We start from the raw sequence: 14,202 nt of genomic DNA, 5'->3' as shown, positions 1-14,202 counted from the left end.
CGTTTCCCCAGCTGAAGCTCAAAAGGTCCCAATTTCCCTCCTGACAGTGGAACAAAACTGCTGACATTTTTCAACTTTTCCATTCTCAGCTTTCTTGGGAAGTCTCAAAATGATCGTTTTTTTCAAGTAAAGGTGGAGACCTTTGAGGGCACTTTACTCCAAACAGGCCGTGGCTCTCCAAAGGGGAAGCAGAGCATCACGTTGTCTCAGGAAAACCTGAGCAGAACCCAATTAAGCTTAGCAGGAGCCTGAAGGGGCACCTAAAGGCCTCCCGCTGCTGCTGCTAAATCAGCCTGCTTCCACTGCTGTTTCAAAACACCTTTCCTGAAGCGCTGTTACCACTAATTATAACTTACTCCAGCATAAAGTGGAGAAGACCCCACCCCGAGCTCTGACAGCCCGTTCAGCTCTCTGTGCAGCTCACCCAGAGGCAGAGGTGCCCTGTGGAAACTGAGATTAACCACGGAGCCACCAGGACGCGGTGCACACTTGAGGGAAAGCACGAGGGCAGGGAAGAACTGTACAGCCCCCAACATTCCCACCCGTGCAGGGCTTCCACGGGGAAAGGTGCTGACCAGAAAAGCTCCTTTCAGCTAGGTACCACCAACACACAGCCAAAACCAGGGGGAGAAACCTCAGCACGGCAAGATTTCCACCGTCTTGCAAAATAAAGGCGGTGAGACGTTTTATTCTGGATGCGCTGTGCTGCAGCAGGTGACTGGCTGTGCTGTGCACCGCACGGATGACACTGCTCTCCAGTTCCAGCACAGGGTTAAACTTCCACATCCCAGCACTTACCTTGTCCACGTTCCTCAGAATCAGTGGCACTTCATAGACCTCATCGGGGACGTAGCTCTGAAATACCACCTCTGATGGGAAAGGCCGGAACAAGCTCTGTTCCAGGGCAACTGCCGAGAACTGGAGATGCAAAAGAGAGCAGAGAGTTTCAGCCGCGGGGAGAAAGACTCATCGGTGAGAGAATACAACACTGGCCTCCAGCGAAGGACAGTCCCTTGGTGAGTACGCCTGCCCAGCTCACGCTAGGGGAACAGAAGCTCACCCACCTGTGTTCTGAGCAGATCAAAAGTTTCTGGGCCACACTAGAGCAGGCTCAAGCGAGCAGCTCTTTTGGCAGGTGTTTCTCCAGGTCGCCTTCTCCAACAGGCAAGGCAGCACTTACCTCCGGCAGAGCCCTGGGCTAACACGGTCACACAGCTCCAGAGCACTCACTGCAAGAGCTGTAAGCACTCGTGGAGCAAGGGAAAGCCAAGAATTTACAGGAGACCCCATGGGAAACAATTTGGGGATCATCTTTACATTGAGACACAGAGACCGAGCCCAACGCATCCTCAAATCTCTTTTTTGACACACAGCCCAGAAACCAGGAAGAAGAGAAGACAGGCCAGAAAGGAACACCGCCGTTAAGAAAGCGACAGATGAGGTGGTAAGTTCCAGGTACTTTCCCAGCATCACTGGGCAATCTGAGTAAAGCTGGACTTGGCATCTCCTTTTCCCACGAGCTTTAAATGGATGCTTCATTATATTCTATTATTGCCATTTTCTTTAATACCACTACAGAAGCAGGTCTGAAAACATACAGAAACAGCAAATGCTTACAGCGCCGAGGCGTTACTTTGAGAAAACTCCTCCCTGCTCTGCCTCCCCCCTTCCAGCTGAACTCTTCACACTCACAAGACACAGGCACGTCTCCTGCTTCTCCACAGGAGTCAGGGTCGTGCTGAAGCCAGCGGCCACAGCACACGGCCCGTTCTGTGTGCGCTCGTCCGAGGCGTTCCCAACCTCACGCGCTGTCTAGGGCAATCCTTAACCAATTTGCTACAGGTCTCTCGCTGGCAGTTTTCCACTCAACAGCCTACCTCAGTCATCTACCCCTTTGGAACGTGTGTTATACTAAGCAGATCTGTAAGAAAAGCAGCTTTAAACACACGTGTAAATAAACATTGATCCAGATAAAGCACACCCACTCCCCTCTGCCCAGGGCCATTCCCCTGTGTACCTGGCAGCCTGAAAAATCTAACACCCTGTACGGGTCCCACTCGTTGTTCCAACCCAAAGCATTCATGCAATTGCTTTAGCTACACCTTGAGTAGTTACCGTAGGCCCTCAGCCCTCAAAGGCCAACGCTGCCACCACTGAGGGCATCCTATGACCCCAAGTGTTCGACAGAGACTACACCAAACCAAGGGCTGGCTATTTCAGCAGGAAGGTGGGAAATTGCAAGCTTGCATCCTTGTGGCCCGCCCCAGCCTTCCCCCAGTATCATGCTTTAGCCGCAGTAGCTCATCTCCAGCAAAAGCCACCAACTTCAACAGAGGTTGTTTATATGGGCTTAGCGCAGGTCAGGACTTCAACATCTCACTGGGGAAAAATGTTTTACCTTTCCCCCAGCAGAAGGAACTCCACACCAGCAGCAGTCTGAAACAACAACAGGACTTAGTCACCAAGGCATTTAGATAAGCTGGAGGCAAGCCTGTCACAAGCACGCGCTCTCTTCAAACGTCACATCAAACAGCAAGGAAAAGGGCAAGAAAAGGCTACCTTACGATGGGAGGCTTCGCTCATGTCTAGAATCTGGATAATCTGGGGTCGCCGCATCTCCCGAGTGCTGGCCAGCCTCTGCTTGGTGGTAAGAGACATCTCCTTCAGGAGGGCAGAGGGAGTCAGCTGAAATGCAAAACACCAGCAAGAGCTACAGAACTGCCTTTATTCAGAAAGGCTTTTCTTCTTCAAGAGCCACCGATGAATAATTTGTGATCATAGCCGCTAGGATAGTCCTGGAAGTCCCATAACTACCTGTTGAAATATTTACCATTAGTAAATTAATGATAGAGAGCGCAATACACATGCTCCAAACAAGTAGCTTTGTCCCGTTAGCTTCTCCTTCGTGATTTGATGTGACATGTTGGGGGTTTTGCTCTTCGGGCATTTGTTTCCTTTCCAGTTTGGCCGGAGTGAGCCAGTGACCTTTGAAAAAGGTTGGGAGGAGTTACCAGAAATCCCTTAACTCCACCCTTGCACAACGCTCACAACCACCACACATGTGGAGATGTCACTGCTGGGTGAGTCAGGAAAGCAGAAAATCAGTGTTGTGCCAAGACTGAGGTGGAGAGGAATGGCTCCAAGTTTTAGTTATCTCTTTTGAATTAGCACTTGTTTTCTCTGTTTGGGCCTCCGAGACCCCTCCACAGAAGTATGCAAAGGTATCTCCTCGACAGAGCTTCAGCACCAGGTCATCTTCAGCCAAGTGAGCTCTGGTCAGCAAAGGGCTGTCTGAGGATGGGGAGGAGGAATTGCCCTGACTCCGCTGCTGTCTGCAGCGCTGGATCTGTGCTCCACACGGGATACGGGACAGAACAACTGTTTTGGAACCTGTTCCATCTGGGACCAGCCATACCTCTCGAAACCTTCAAGCAGAGTTTGAGCAGCCCACCACGTGCCCAGCTGCCTGGAGGGCAGGTATGGTCAGAGCAGCGCTGGCAAGCATCCCGAGGTGACAAAACGTTACTGCCCACACAAAGGGGGCGGAGAGAAGCACACGCTCACGCTTCAGCTATTCCGGTGCAATGCCCGGTACGTTCATTTAAATGGCTCCAGTGGCACATCCAGACACAACTCTGGACTTCCCCTGAAGCAGCACACAGTCCATCCCCTACCGCACCATGGTCACCACCTCCGACAGAAGCATGGCAGCAGAGAGACGGGGAGGTGGTGTCCAGCTTCACAGTGCTGCCAGACAACAGGAGGGGCAGGTAGAGGAAGGACGCGGGGGCAGTTTCCAGCCTTACACAGCTCCTACCTGGCCGCAGCAGGTACTTACAGTTGCAGGCTTCTCTGTCCCTCTGGCTAGCTTCGGCTTACGAGGCACTACCACTTGGCTCGGGAATCTACCAGCCATCCTGGAGGACCCCGTGAACCAGCGGGGCTTTCCAGTGGCCATGCTTCAGTTGACCTGCAAGGAACAGCAACGGGACTTGGAAAACCCAGCATCCCCTTCCATGGCAGACCCAAAGGAGACAGCTGTGTCTCCGGGCTGTGGCTCCTTCATAACTGGAGAGCAGCCGGCATCCCCACCCTGTTTCATAACTAGACCATATTTCAGTGGCAGAGTTAAGACTGATAGAAGTAAAAGCCCAGAACAAACACTCCAAAACAGCCTTTTGCTGTGGGCGCAGTCCCACAAGCCACAAACACACATCAAAGACTGCGGCCACTTCTCATCTTCTCCCCCTCTTCCATGTATTTTGGAACTATTTGCTGGAATTATTATCCAAATCTCTATTAATACCCAAACTGTCCTTTATTACTCTTTAAAAGTTTTTTGGTGGGAACAATGTCACTTCACTGCTTCATTTTGCAAAAACAGCTGACCCGATGTGACTTTGTGCCTGACCCTACTAAGTGCTCAGACTATTATGAACAACCTTAAACCCAGGGATCGCTGCTGCCCCAAGCATCAAAATCAGACTGCTCTCCTACTTTGCAAACCAAACGCCCATCCTTTGTGCAAGGAGGTTGGTGATGTTTTTAACTAAGGGACCATAGAGTTCAATACTCTGATTAACAACTATGGTTTCTCAAAGCTAATTTGGTTAGGTTACAAAACTTATCCAGCAAATATGACTCCTTCCAGGCATGAAATTACCATGCCCAAGAGCCTTTCTCCATGGAGAACGAGGGCCTTATTTTTCACTTACTAACACCCAAACTCTAGGCTCCCTACAGGCATGAAAAGCTGTAGCAGCAGAAATAAAAGCATGAAACCATTAAAGTCGCATGAGCAATTAGCTCAAATAGAAATACAACAGATGTGACAGCTTGGCCACTTCAGGCTATCCTAATGGCAGTTCCTCTCAAGCATCCTTATCCTGCAGGCAGCATGGCTTGACAGGTCCATGGGCCATCCTTCTTCTATCACCAGCCTGCTGACAACCTCCCCATCTGTCTCTCAAAAAGTGGGTGTGCAAGAAAGGGAAAGAAAACACCCCCAGAAAGTGGGTCTCAAGCACCGACAAAAGTCAAAGGTGAGTATGTACAGCATTTACTAAGCACTACTTTGGACGAGAAACCGTTTCCCCTCCCTTTCTGGCTAACTGGACCAAGGAACAGATGGATGTCCCCACCTCTTTTTTTTTTCTGGGACTTGAAAGACCAGTGGCCTCAAACCCAGCTCTACCCTAAAATTATTTTACATCCTGACAATAAGTAAAAAATCACAGATCCTACCCCCTCCTGCTTCCTCCTGTTCCACATCATTTTTCTTCATGTGGACTTGCTGTACACAGCTAGACACCATTCTATGCAAAGACCACCATTCCCTTCCCCTCAAGTTTGACCCACATCCTGCAAACGAGGCAATACTTTCAGCTCATTACTCCCGAAACAGCTACAGCATTGCGCATGTTCACGGTACCAGGCCCTTCATAGTTTCAGGGAACAACAGGGTTGCCATTTCCTTTTGTCCTTGCCGGGAACATGAAAGAACAGCACGGTCCTACGGACACAAGGGCATGCTGCAGCTGGAGCTCGGATTGAAAGCCAGAAATAACTATTCGTTAAGAGAGAAATCTAATGGGGATGATACAACACTAATCTGGGTATCAGTGCTTTATTACTGGGTCTTGAGAGTAACTGGATTATTTGTTTCAATTTTCTAACTGTAATTTCACTTCACTTGAAACTAATCCTGCTCATCATGCCCACACCAGTTATTTCCAGAGGGCTTCCAGTCTGCATGCCCCCATACCAGTCCAGCAGCTTCCCCTACCCTCTAGCCCCAGAGTTAGGCACTTCCACAGCCCCACTTCCCTGGAGCCTGCAGGGACCAGCCTCCTGCATTAGGAGGAAAGCAGCAGAACTAAGAAAGCAGCCACATTCTCCTGCGGGGGCAGGACAAAACAGCAACCGCAACACAGCCCACCTCCAGCCACCACCCCTGGCTGCTGCACGGGGAGCTCCATCTTCCCCACCTCAGAGAGCCCTTCACCCCCCCCAGAAATTAAGGACAGACTGCAACTGCCCCTCTGCTCCAGGCTCAGGGCACAGACGGCTCGGGCACCTCGACTGTGGGTTCAGAGCATGAACGCCCCAACCCTGGGCAGGGGAACCAGCTGCGCCAGGACACAACAGCTACCATCACCTCAGAAAAGCAATGAGGAAATATACCCAGGGCTGGGGTACAATTCCTGACGTGTCTCAGGAAACCCACATGTGCCAGAGCAGGGTGCCAAGCTCCAGCCCCCTCCCCCACGCTCCCTTTACTCCAGTACCTACTACTATGTACTGCTCTGCTTTTGTGCTGTGCCTCACATGGCTGCCAGGGCAGGGTGAGAAGCAGCAAGAGAATTCCTGCCTGGCACCTTCTCCAGGGGAGCAGCGCTGCACTTTGCCAAGGTGAGGTTTTTTGGCTCTGCATGGTTTCAAATGTGAGGGGTCTGTTTTCTCACCACAGAAAGCAGGGAGCAGAACTTTTGTGCTGTACCTCACATGGCTGCCAGGGCACGGTGAGAAACAGCAAAACAATTCCTTCCTAGCATCTTCTCCAGGGGAGCAGCGCTGCGCTTTCCCAAGGTGATTTTTTTGTTCTGTGAATGATTCCAAGTATGAGAGGTCAAATTTCTCAGAACAGAATGCATGGAGCAGAACTTTTGTGCTGTTCCTCTCATGGCTGCCAGGGCACGGTGGGAAACAGCAAGAGAATTCCTACCTGGGATCTTCTCACCATGTCCTTGCAGCCACGTCAGGCACAGCAGAAAAGTTCGGCACCCTTCTCTCTGTGGTGAGAAACTGGACGCCTTTACATTGGCAATCATGCAGAGCCCCAAAGAGTCACCTTGGCAAAGTGCTGCACTGTCCCCCTGGAGAAGGTGCCAGGCAGGAATTCTCTTGCTGCTTCTCACCCTGCCCTGGCAGCCATGTGAGGCACAGCACTAAAGTTCTGCTCCCTGCTTTGCGTGGTGATAAAATTGACCCAAAAATTTTGCACTCATGCAGAACCAAAGCTGACCTTGACATAAGTGCAGCACTGTTCCCCCCTGGAGAAGGTGCCGGGAAGGAATTCTTTTGCTGCTTCTCACCCTGCCCTGGCAGCCATGTGAGGCACAGCACAAAAGTTCTGCTCCCTGCTTCCTGTGGTGAGCAAAACTGACCCTTCAAAGCTGCAACCGTTAAGAGCCCAAAAAAGGCACCTTGGGAAAGTGCAGCACTCCTCCCATAAAGAAGGTACCAGGACAAAATTTTCTTGCTGTTCTCACCCTGCCCTGGCAGCCATGCGAGGCACAGCACAAAAGTTCTGCTCCCTGCTTTCTGTGGTGAGAAAATGGAACCAAAGTTTTTGCACTCCTGTAGAGCCAAAAGAAAAAAATATATCTTGGGAAAGTGCAGCACTGTCCCCCTGGAGAAGGTGCCAGGCAGGAATTCTCTTGCTGCTTCTCGCCCTGCCCTGGCAGCCATGTGAGGCACAGCACAAAAGTTCTGCTCCCTGCTTCCTGTGGTAAGAAAACTGACCTCTTTTCATTGGCAATCATGCACAGAAAAAAAATAATCACCTTAAAGCGCAGCGCTGCTTACCTGGAGAAGATGCCAGGCAGGAATTCTCTTGCTGCTTCTCACCCTGCCCTGGCAGCCATGTGAGGCACAGCACAAAAGTTCTGATCTCTGCTTTCTGTGGTGATAAAATTGATCCTTCAGAGTTGCAATGGTTAAAAGCCCAAAAAATCACCTTGGGAAAGTACAGCACTCCTCCCATAAAGAAGGTACCAGGAAAAAATTCTCTTGCTGTTCTCTACCCTGCACTTGCAGCCATGTGAGGAAGAGCACAAAAGTTCTTCTCCCTGCTTTCTGTGATGAGAAAATGGACCCAAAGTTTTTGCACTCATGCAGAGCCAAAAGAAAAAATATATCTTGGGAAAGTGCAGCACAGCTCCCCTGGAGAAGGTGCCAGGCAGGAATTCTCTTGCTGCTTCTCACCCTGCCCTGGCAGCCATGTGAGGCACAGCACAAAAGTTCTGCTCCCTGCTTCCTGTGGTAAGAAAACTGACCTCTTTTCATTGGCAATCATGCACAGAAAAAAAATAATCACCTTAAAGCGCAGCGCTGCTTACCTGGAGAAGATGCCAGGCAGGAATTCTCTTGCTGCTTCTCACCCTGCCCTGGCAGCCATGTGAGGCACAGCACAAAAGTTCTGATCTCTGCTTTCTGTGGTGATAAAATTGATCCTTCAGAGTTGCAATGGTTAAAAGCCCAAAAAATCACCTTGGGAAAGTACAGCACTCCTCCCATAAAGAAGGTACCAGGAAAAAATTCTCTTGCTGTTCTCTACCCTGCACTTGCAGCCATGTGAGGAAGAGCACAAAAGTTCTTCTCCCTGCTTTCTGTGATGAGAAAATGGACCCAAAGTTTTTGCACTCATGCAGAGCCAAAAGAAAAAATATATCTTGGGAAAGTGCAGCACAGCTCCCCTGGAGAAGGTGCCAGGCAGGAATTCTCTTGCTGCTTCTCACCCTGCCCTGGCAGCCATGTGAGGCACAGCACAAAAGTTCTGCTCCCCGCTTTCAGTGGTAAGAAATTTGACCCAAGCATTTTGCACTCATGCAGAACCAGAGCTCACCTCAGCAAAGTGCAGCGCTGCTCCCCTGGAGAAGGTGCCAGGCAGGAATTCTCTTGCTGCTTCTCACCCTGCCCTGGCAGCCATGTGAGGCACAGCACAAAAGTGCTGCTCCCTGCTTTCTGTGGTGAGAACATTGACCCTTCAGAGTTGCAGTCGTTAAGAGCCAATAAAAATCATCTTGGGAAAGTGCAGCCCTGCCCCCCTGGAGAACATGCCAGAAAGGAATTCTCTTGCTGCTTCTCACCCTGCCCGGGCAGCCATGTGAGTCAGCACTAAAGTTCTGCTCCCTGCTTTCTGTGGTGAGAACATTGACCAAAACCTTCTGCACTCGTGCAGAACCAGGGCTCACCTCAGCAAAGTGCAGGGCTGCTCCCCTGGAGAAGGTGCCAGGCAGGAATTCTCTTGCTGCTTCTCACCCTGCCCTGGCAGCCATGTGAGGCACAGCACAAAAGTGCTACTCCCTGCTTTCTAAAGTCAGCAAAATTGACTGTCCACAGTTGCACTGATGTAGAGATAAGACTTTCTTACTCAAAAGCAAAACCCAAGAAACCACGTACCCCTGGGAACCCCCTTGTCCTTCCGTGTGGCTGGTGACTTCCCATGGCTCTTCCACAAGGCAGGACAGATAACCACGAATTTGGAAGCCCGCGTTAGTTCAAGTACACTTAGTCCTCTGACAGTCACTACTTATGGGCCAGCGGTCCTCTCACCCCTCCACAGATCTGCCTGTTAGTCCTCTAGCAGTCATTCCCCATGGAGGGACCACAAGTCCTCCACACCTACCCACCAGCTCACCAGAAATGAGTCAGACCACGCCAGAAGTGACACTGCCTGACCTGCAGGAGATCTATTAGACCACTAACGATGGTTTCAAGACAGAAAAAACACCACCATCCACCAGCACAGCAGAAAAACCACCAGAAGAAACTTCGTACACAAACCAAAGGCACCCATCCGTACTGTACAAAGGAAAAAAAAGCTGAAAAAGGCACTCTCCACAAAAAAAACCACCACACAGATCACAAGATAAGATAAAAATGCCATAACCCCAGGAACACAGGGCCAACAAACACAGATTCTGTCCATAACAATAACACACTTTGACACTAACTCGCTTGACCTCTGGCATACCATAACCTTGTTGCCACCAAACCCCAGCACACTGTAGCCCTAAGGCAACACAAAATGGAACACAAAGTCCCTGGAGATCTCCGCCAGGGCTTTCAGGTGCTCCCTGACCTCAAGTATCACAACCTTCAAGAGAGAACAAGATGGAGGCACCAGGACAACACTGCCATGCGTCTTCACACCCTGGAAAAGGGCCTGAGATAAACGCTCCTGGGCAGAGAGGCTGAGGCACTCGGAGGCTTTGAGCCAGCCTTCCACCACCACAGGGCTTCAGCTCATCATTTCTGTGTCAGAGCCACCAGGCAGGTGGCCCCATCCTCCCTGAGAGACCGCTCAGGGCACCTGTACCCAGCTCCAGGGGGCTGGACACACAGCCTCGGATCCATGGGGGGAGGGGTGCTTTAATCCTGGGAGCAGGATTTCTGACAGTGCCCCTGAGGAGGAAAGCCTCCTCAGGCCTGGAAGCCTGAGAGACATCCCTGCGCTGCTCCACACGTCACCAAAATCAGGGGCTGAGGAAGGCTGCTTTGGGGCCCGTCGAGGGAACCAGCTCCCCTGGGCTGCTCTGCGGCCACCGGCTGCCGTTGCTGTCGCGCGGGTCTCAGTGCTGCTCTGCAGTCGGCCGTCACCTCCCCGCGGGACACTCCCCAGCGCAGCACACGTCTGCACTGGCTCTCCCTGGGGACAAAGATCACAAGCGAGGGATGGGCTTGGCTTTGCCCCCAGTCCCAGGCTGCCACCAGAGAGACCTGCCACCCCCCGCCCCAGCTGTGCGATGTGGGCACCACGTACAGCTGCAGCTGTGGGTCAGGGCAGCTGTGGGCAGGGGGCAAGCCCCGTGGCGGTGCCCCCGGCGCTGGCAGCAGGCAGAGCTGGGGGAGCGAGGGGCAGCCCAGGGCAGCCGGCAGCCGGCGGCGGGGCCCGGCAGGGTGCAGCACCCTCAGCAATGCCCGGCTCCTTGCGCCTCGGCCCCAGGGCTGCAGCGCAGGGCTGGCCCCAGCCGGGGCTGGGCTGGGAACAGCCAGGCAGGGCCCTGGCACCCCGGCACGCACCTGCTCCCTGCGTGGGGCGGCCCGGTCCTTTGCAATCGACCCCGTGGCACCCAGAGAAGAGCCCTGCCCTGGGCCTGAGCCATCGCTGCAGGGATGAGGCCTTCCTCGGCGTCCGTCCCTCAAATCCCTCCCTCTGGCCCCCACGGTCCGTCCCTAAAACACTTCCCCTCGCCCCCGGTCCCTGCTGGCCCTGAAGGCTGGCCACAGCACGTGGTTTCAAGCCTGAGCTGGTCATGTCGTGGCTGTTCTGGAATGTGGTACAGTGAAAGGAGAGACTGAAATGGCAAATTTTCCCCCTCGGGGCGATCAAATGCTGGCAGAGGTTGCCCAAGGAGGTTGTGCAGTCTCTGTCCTTGGGGATCTTCAAAGGCCAAGGGCACACAGTTCTCTGCGACCTGCTCGAGGCGAGCGTGCTGGAGCAGAGGGCTTGGCCCAGAGGACCTCCACGGGTCCCTTCCAACCCCCCCTCCTGTGTGGCTCTGTGCTTTGCTTTTCCTCCTAAAGCCCCTCAGCTCAGCCCCGATGCCCGCTGGAAAGGGTGCTGGGGCAAGGGACCATCCCAATCTCCTCCCCGAGGGTCCACCCCAGCACAAGCGCTCCCCACTCCACAAGACCCTATGGCAGACACAGTCAGGAGAGGGAAAAGATTCTTTTATTGTCAACAGCAGCTGCAGGGGCCCAGGAGTCACAGCTGTTCAGCCGGTGAAAATCAGTCGGCACCTGCAACGACAGAGTCAGAAAGCTCTGATAAGCCCCCAGAGGCAGGAAGAGGCAGGATTTGGTTCCCCCCTCTTTGGGGGACGCTGTTTCCGAGGAATTCCTCATGGCCCAGAAGGGACAGCTCTTGCTGGCCTCCACTCAAGGCCGGCTCCGGTGCCTTCTCCCCAGGGGTGATGTCCCTAGGGAGCTGTGCGTGCGCAGGGATGCTGACAGTGCCCCTGTGCCGCGCAGCAGGGCTCGACGGGGAGCCCCCGGGGAGCTGCCGTGGGGCTCATCCCAAACCCTGCTCAGCACCAGCCCTCGCCGGCCCTTGCCAGCCAGCTGGGCTGACTTAGGGCCGTGTTCAGGGCTGGGAAAGATGGGCAGCAGCGCGTGGTACGCACCTGGCCTTCCTGACGTGCTGCAGCTTCCTGCATTTTCTCAGGTTTGGGTCCACAAAATCGCTTCCTCTCTTCTCCTTTTTATTTGTGCTTGGCTGTCCCTCTCCTCTGCCCAGGCTTCTTTTCTCTTCCTTTTCCTTGACTTTTCCTTCTCCTGGTGGGAGCCTGCAAACCTTTCCATCCCACAGCGTGATGAGATGGGGAAAGCCCCAAGCCCCTGCAGCGAGCTCTCAGGTCAGGCAAGGGGAGCTCTTCCTACCTGGTTTCCTGGGGCAGGCTGGTCAGTTGTGGCAGGCGTGCCAGGGACTCTGCCGTGCCCTCGGGGGTGCCTGGAGGCAAATCTGGAGGTGCCTAAACCAGAAACTTGGGAGGTAACGGGTGGCAAGTGACAGCCTGGGGTAGTGAGGGCCTGACTGCCAAATTGCTGTATGAGCTCTACAGAGGAGATGCTGGTTTGCATCGTGCACATTTTGCACAGTCCAGCCAACGCAGCCTAGACTTGATGAAGCTGCGACGGAGTAGGATTTGAGCAAAAGCCCTCTCAAGGTGGCAGCTACTCCTTTCTGTCCTTTTGTGGGTATTTTGTAGCTATGTTTTGTTTGATGAAGCAGATCATACTTAATGAAGTGCATTCCAGAAACAGCCTTTCCAGTTTTCCTTAGCACGCACCACTCTGGGGGGAGAGGAGGAACCCCAAAGGCACAAGAGAGCGGCTGCCAGGAGGAGGCCCAGCGGCTGCTTGGCCTCCTGGGAAATTACTGTCCCACCTGAGACATGTTGCCCCAGCGTCTGTGGAGCTGCCGTACCTCTGCCGCTTTGGGCCCTGCCCCTGTGTCTCCCCCAGCTCCGCTGTCGCTGCCCAGCAGAGAGGCGGCTGCATCCAGAAAGGCTTTTGCTGGACGCTGGGTCTCTGCTGTGCCTGCAGGGCCACTTTGCTCTTCGCACCGCAGCTCTGGAAAGCAAAAGCACGTGCAGCAGCGCGACTTCTTGGAAGTCAAGAACACCTAAGCAAAGCCCAGCCGAGCCCTACACCACTTGTCTCGTCAGCGTTGAGGTTTCTGGCATCCCAAGCCCCAGTGTCTGTGACAAGCCTCAGTCCCGCCTCCTACCTGTGCCCCGGTCCATGGGTGCTGGCACCTCCTCGGCTGATGGAGGGGAGAGGCCGGCCACCTCCTCCCCAAAGATGTCCCCGCAGTTTTCAATGAGGAACTCCACCAGCACGTTCACCTGCAGACATCAAAGCCTTGGTCTCAAGCCAGGTGCCTGCAGACGTGTCAAGCAGCCTTTCCCACTGCTGACCCTTTGTCTGCGCAGGCGGCTGCGGCTGGGGGTTGCTCTTCCAGGCACCCAGCCCACCAGCACTGGCCCAAGGGAGGAGGCAGCCAGGGACCTCGCAACAGCCAAGCTCCGATGGGCCTGGAAGGCAGCACTGGCTGCTGGGTAGGGCGTACCTTCTCGGTCACCGCCAGCATGGCCTGCAGCGGGAGCAGGTCCTCGTTGGGTGGGCTCAGCAGGTTGGGCCCGACGCAGATGGCCAGGTTGCTGCAGCTCATTCTGCTGGTGGCTGCGTTGTGGCCGATGTGCTGCAGCAGGGCCATCAGCCGCTTCAGGAGGAGGAGGTTGGCCGCAGGCAACTTGTTGGCCACCCTGAGGGAAGAGGAAGACAAGGCTGATGAAGCAGAGGGTGCCCACAGCCGTCCCTGCAGCTGGCCCCAGGTGGGTGGGAGCCAGCGGCCGTGTTGCACAGCTTTGCAGCTGCCCGAAAAGACAGCTTTCTGAGGAGCCCGTGCCTTTCCAGGCAGGTCCCAGAACTCTCCCGGTCCCTGCTCACCAGGCAGGCTGCTGCCCACACTTACGCTTTCAGCTCCTCCACCTTGGCCTGCTTGCTGGCCCTCTCCATGGCTGCCATCCAGTCCTCGTAGAGGTCGACGACGAGGAGCTTGGTGGGGATGCTTCGCAGGAAGTCCTGCAATGCCAAGGGCTGCAGGTGAGCCTTTGAACGCTGCAGGCCAGCCAGGAGCTCCTCCAGCTGCAGGTCAGAAGCGCTCACCTTCAAGATGACGGCCAGCAGCAGCGCAGGCTGGCTTCCTACGTCGATGTCCTTGCCGCGGTCCAGGGCCTCGCGCAGCTGCCGAAGTTCTGTCCCACCGGCAGCTCTGCGGAATATCCCCTCCGTTGCTGGTCCTTGCTGGCGCAGGACAGCCAGCAGCTCCTGCAGGAGAGGCAGGAGGCCACTTGCTTGGCTGAAGAACCAAGCGGTGGCAAGGACCAGAGCTCTGCCCCAGACGTGGTTGCC

At 54.2% G+C, this 14,202-nt stretch overlaps 1 pseudogene; it reads right to left on the bottom strand.

Annotated features, from left to right (window-relative positions):
• Positions 1 to 3,932, bottom strand: part of LOC130149619 (hydrocephalus-inducing protein homolog) — a 68,134-nt pseudogene extending 64,202 nt beyond the window's left edge.
• Between the last annotated feature and the right edge of the window lie 10,270 nt (positions 3,933 to 14,202).

Source organism: Falco biarmicus, chromosome 5 (assembly GCF_023638135.1).
Source record: "Falco biarmicus isolate bFalBia1 chromosome 5, bFalBia1.pri, whole genome shotgun sequence".
Lineage (NCBI taxonomy): Eukaryota > Metazoa > Chordata > Aves > Falconiformes > Falconidae > Falco > Falco biarmicus.
This window is presented reverse-complemented; position numbering and strand designations above follow the sequence as displayed.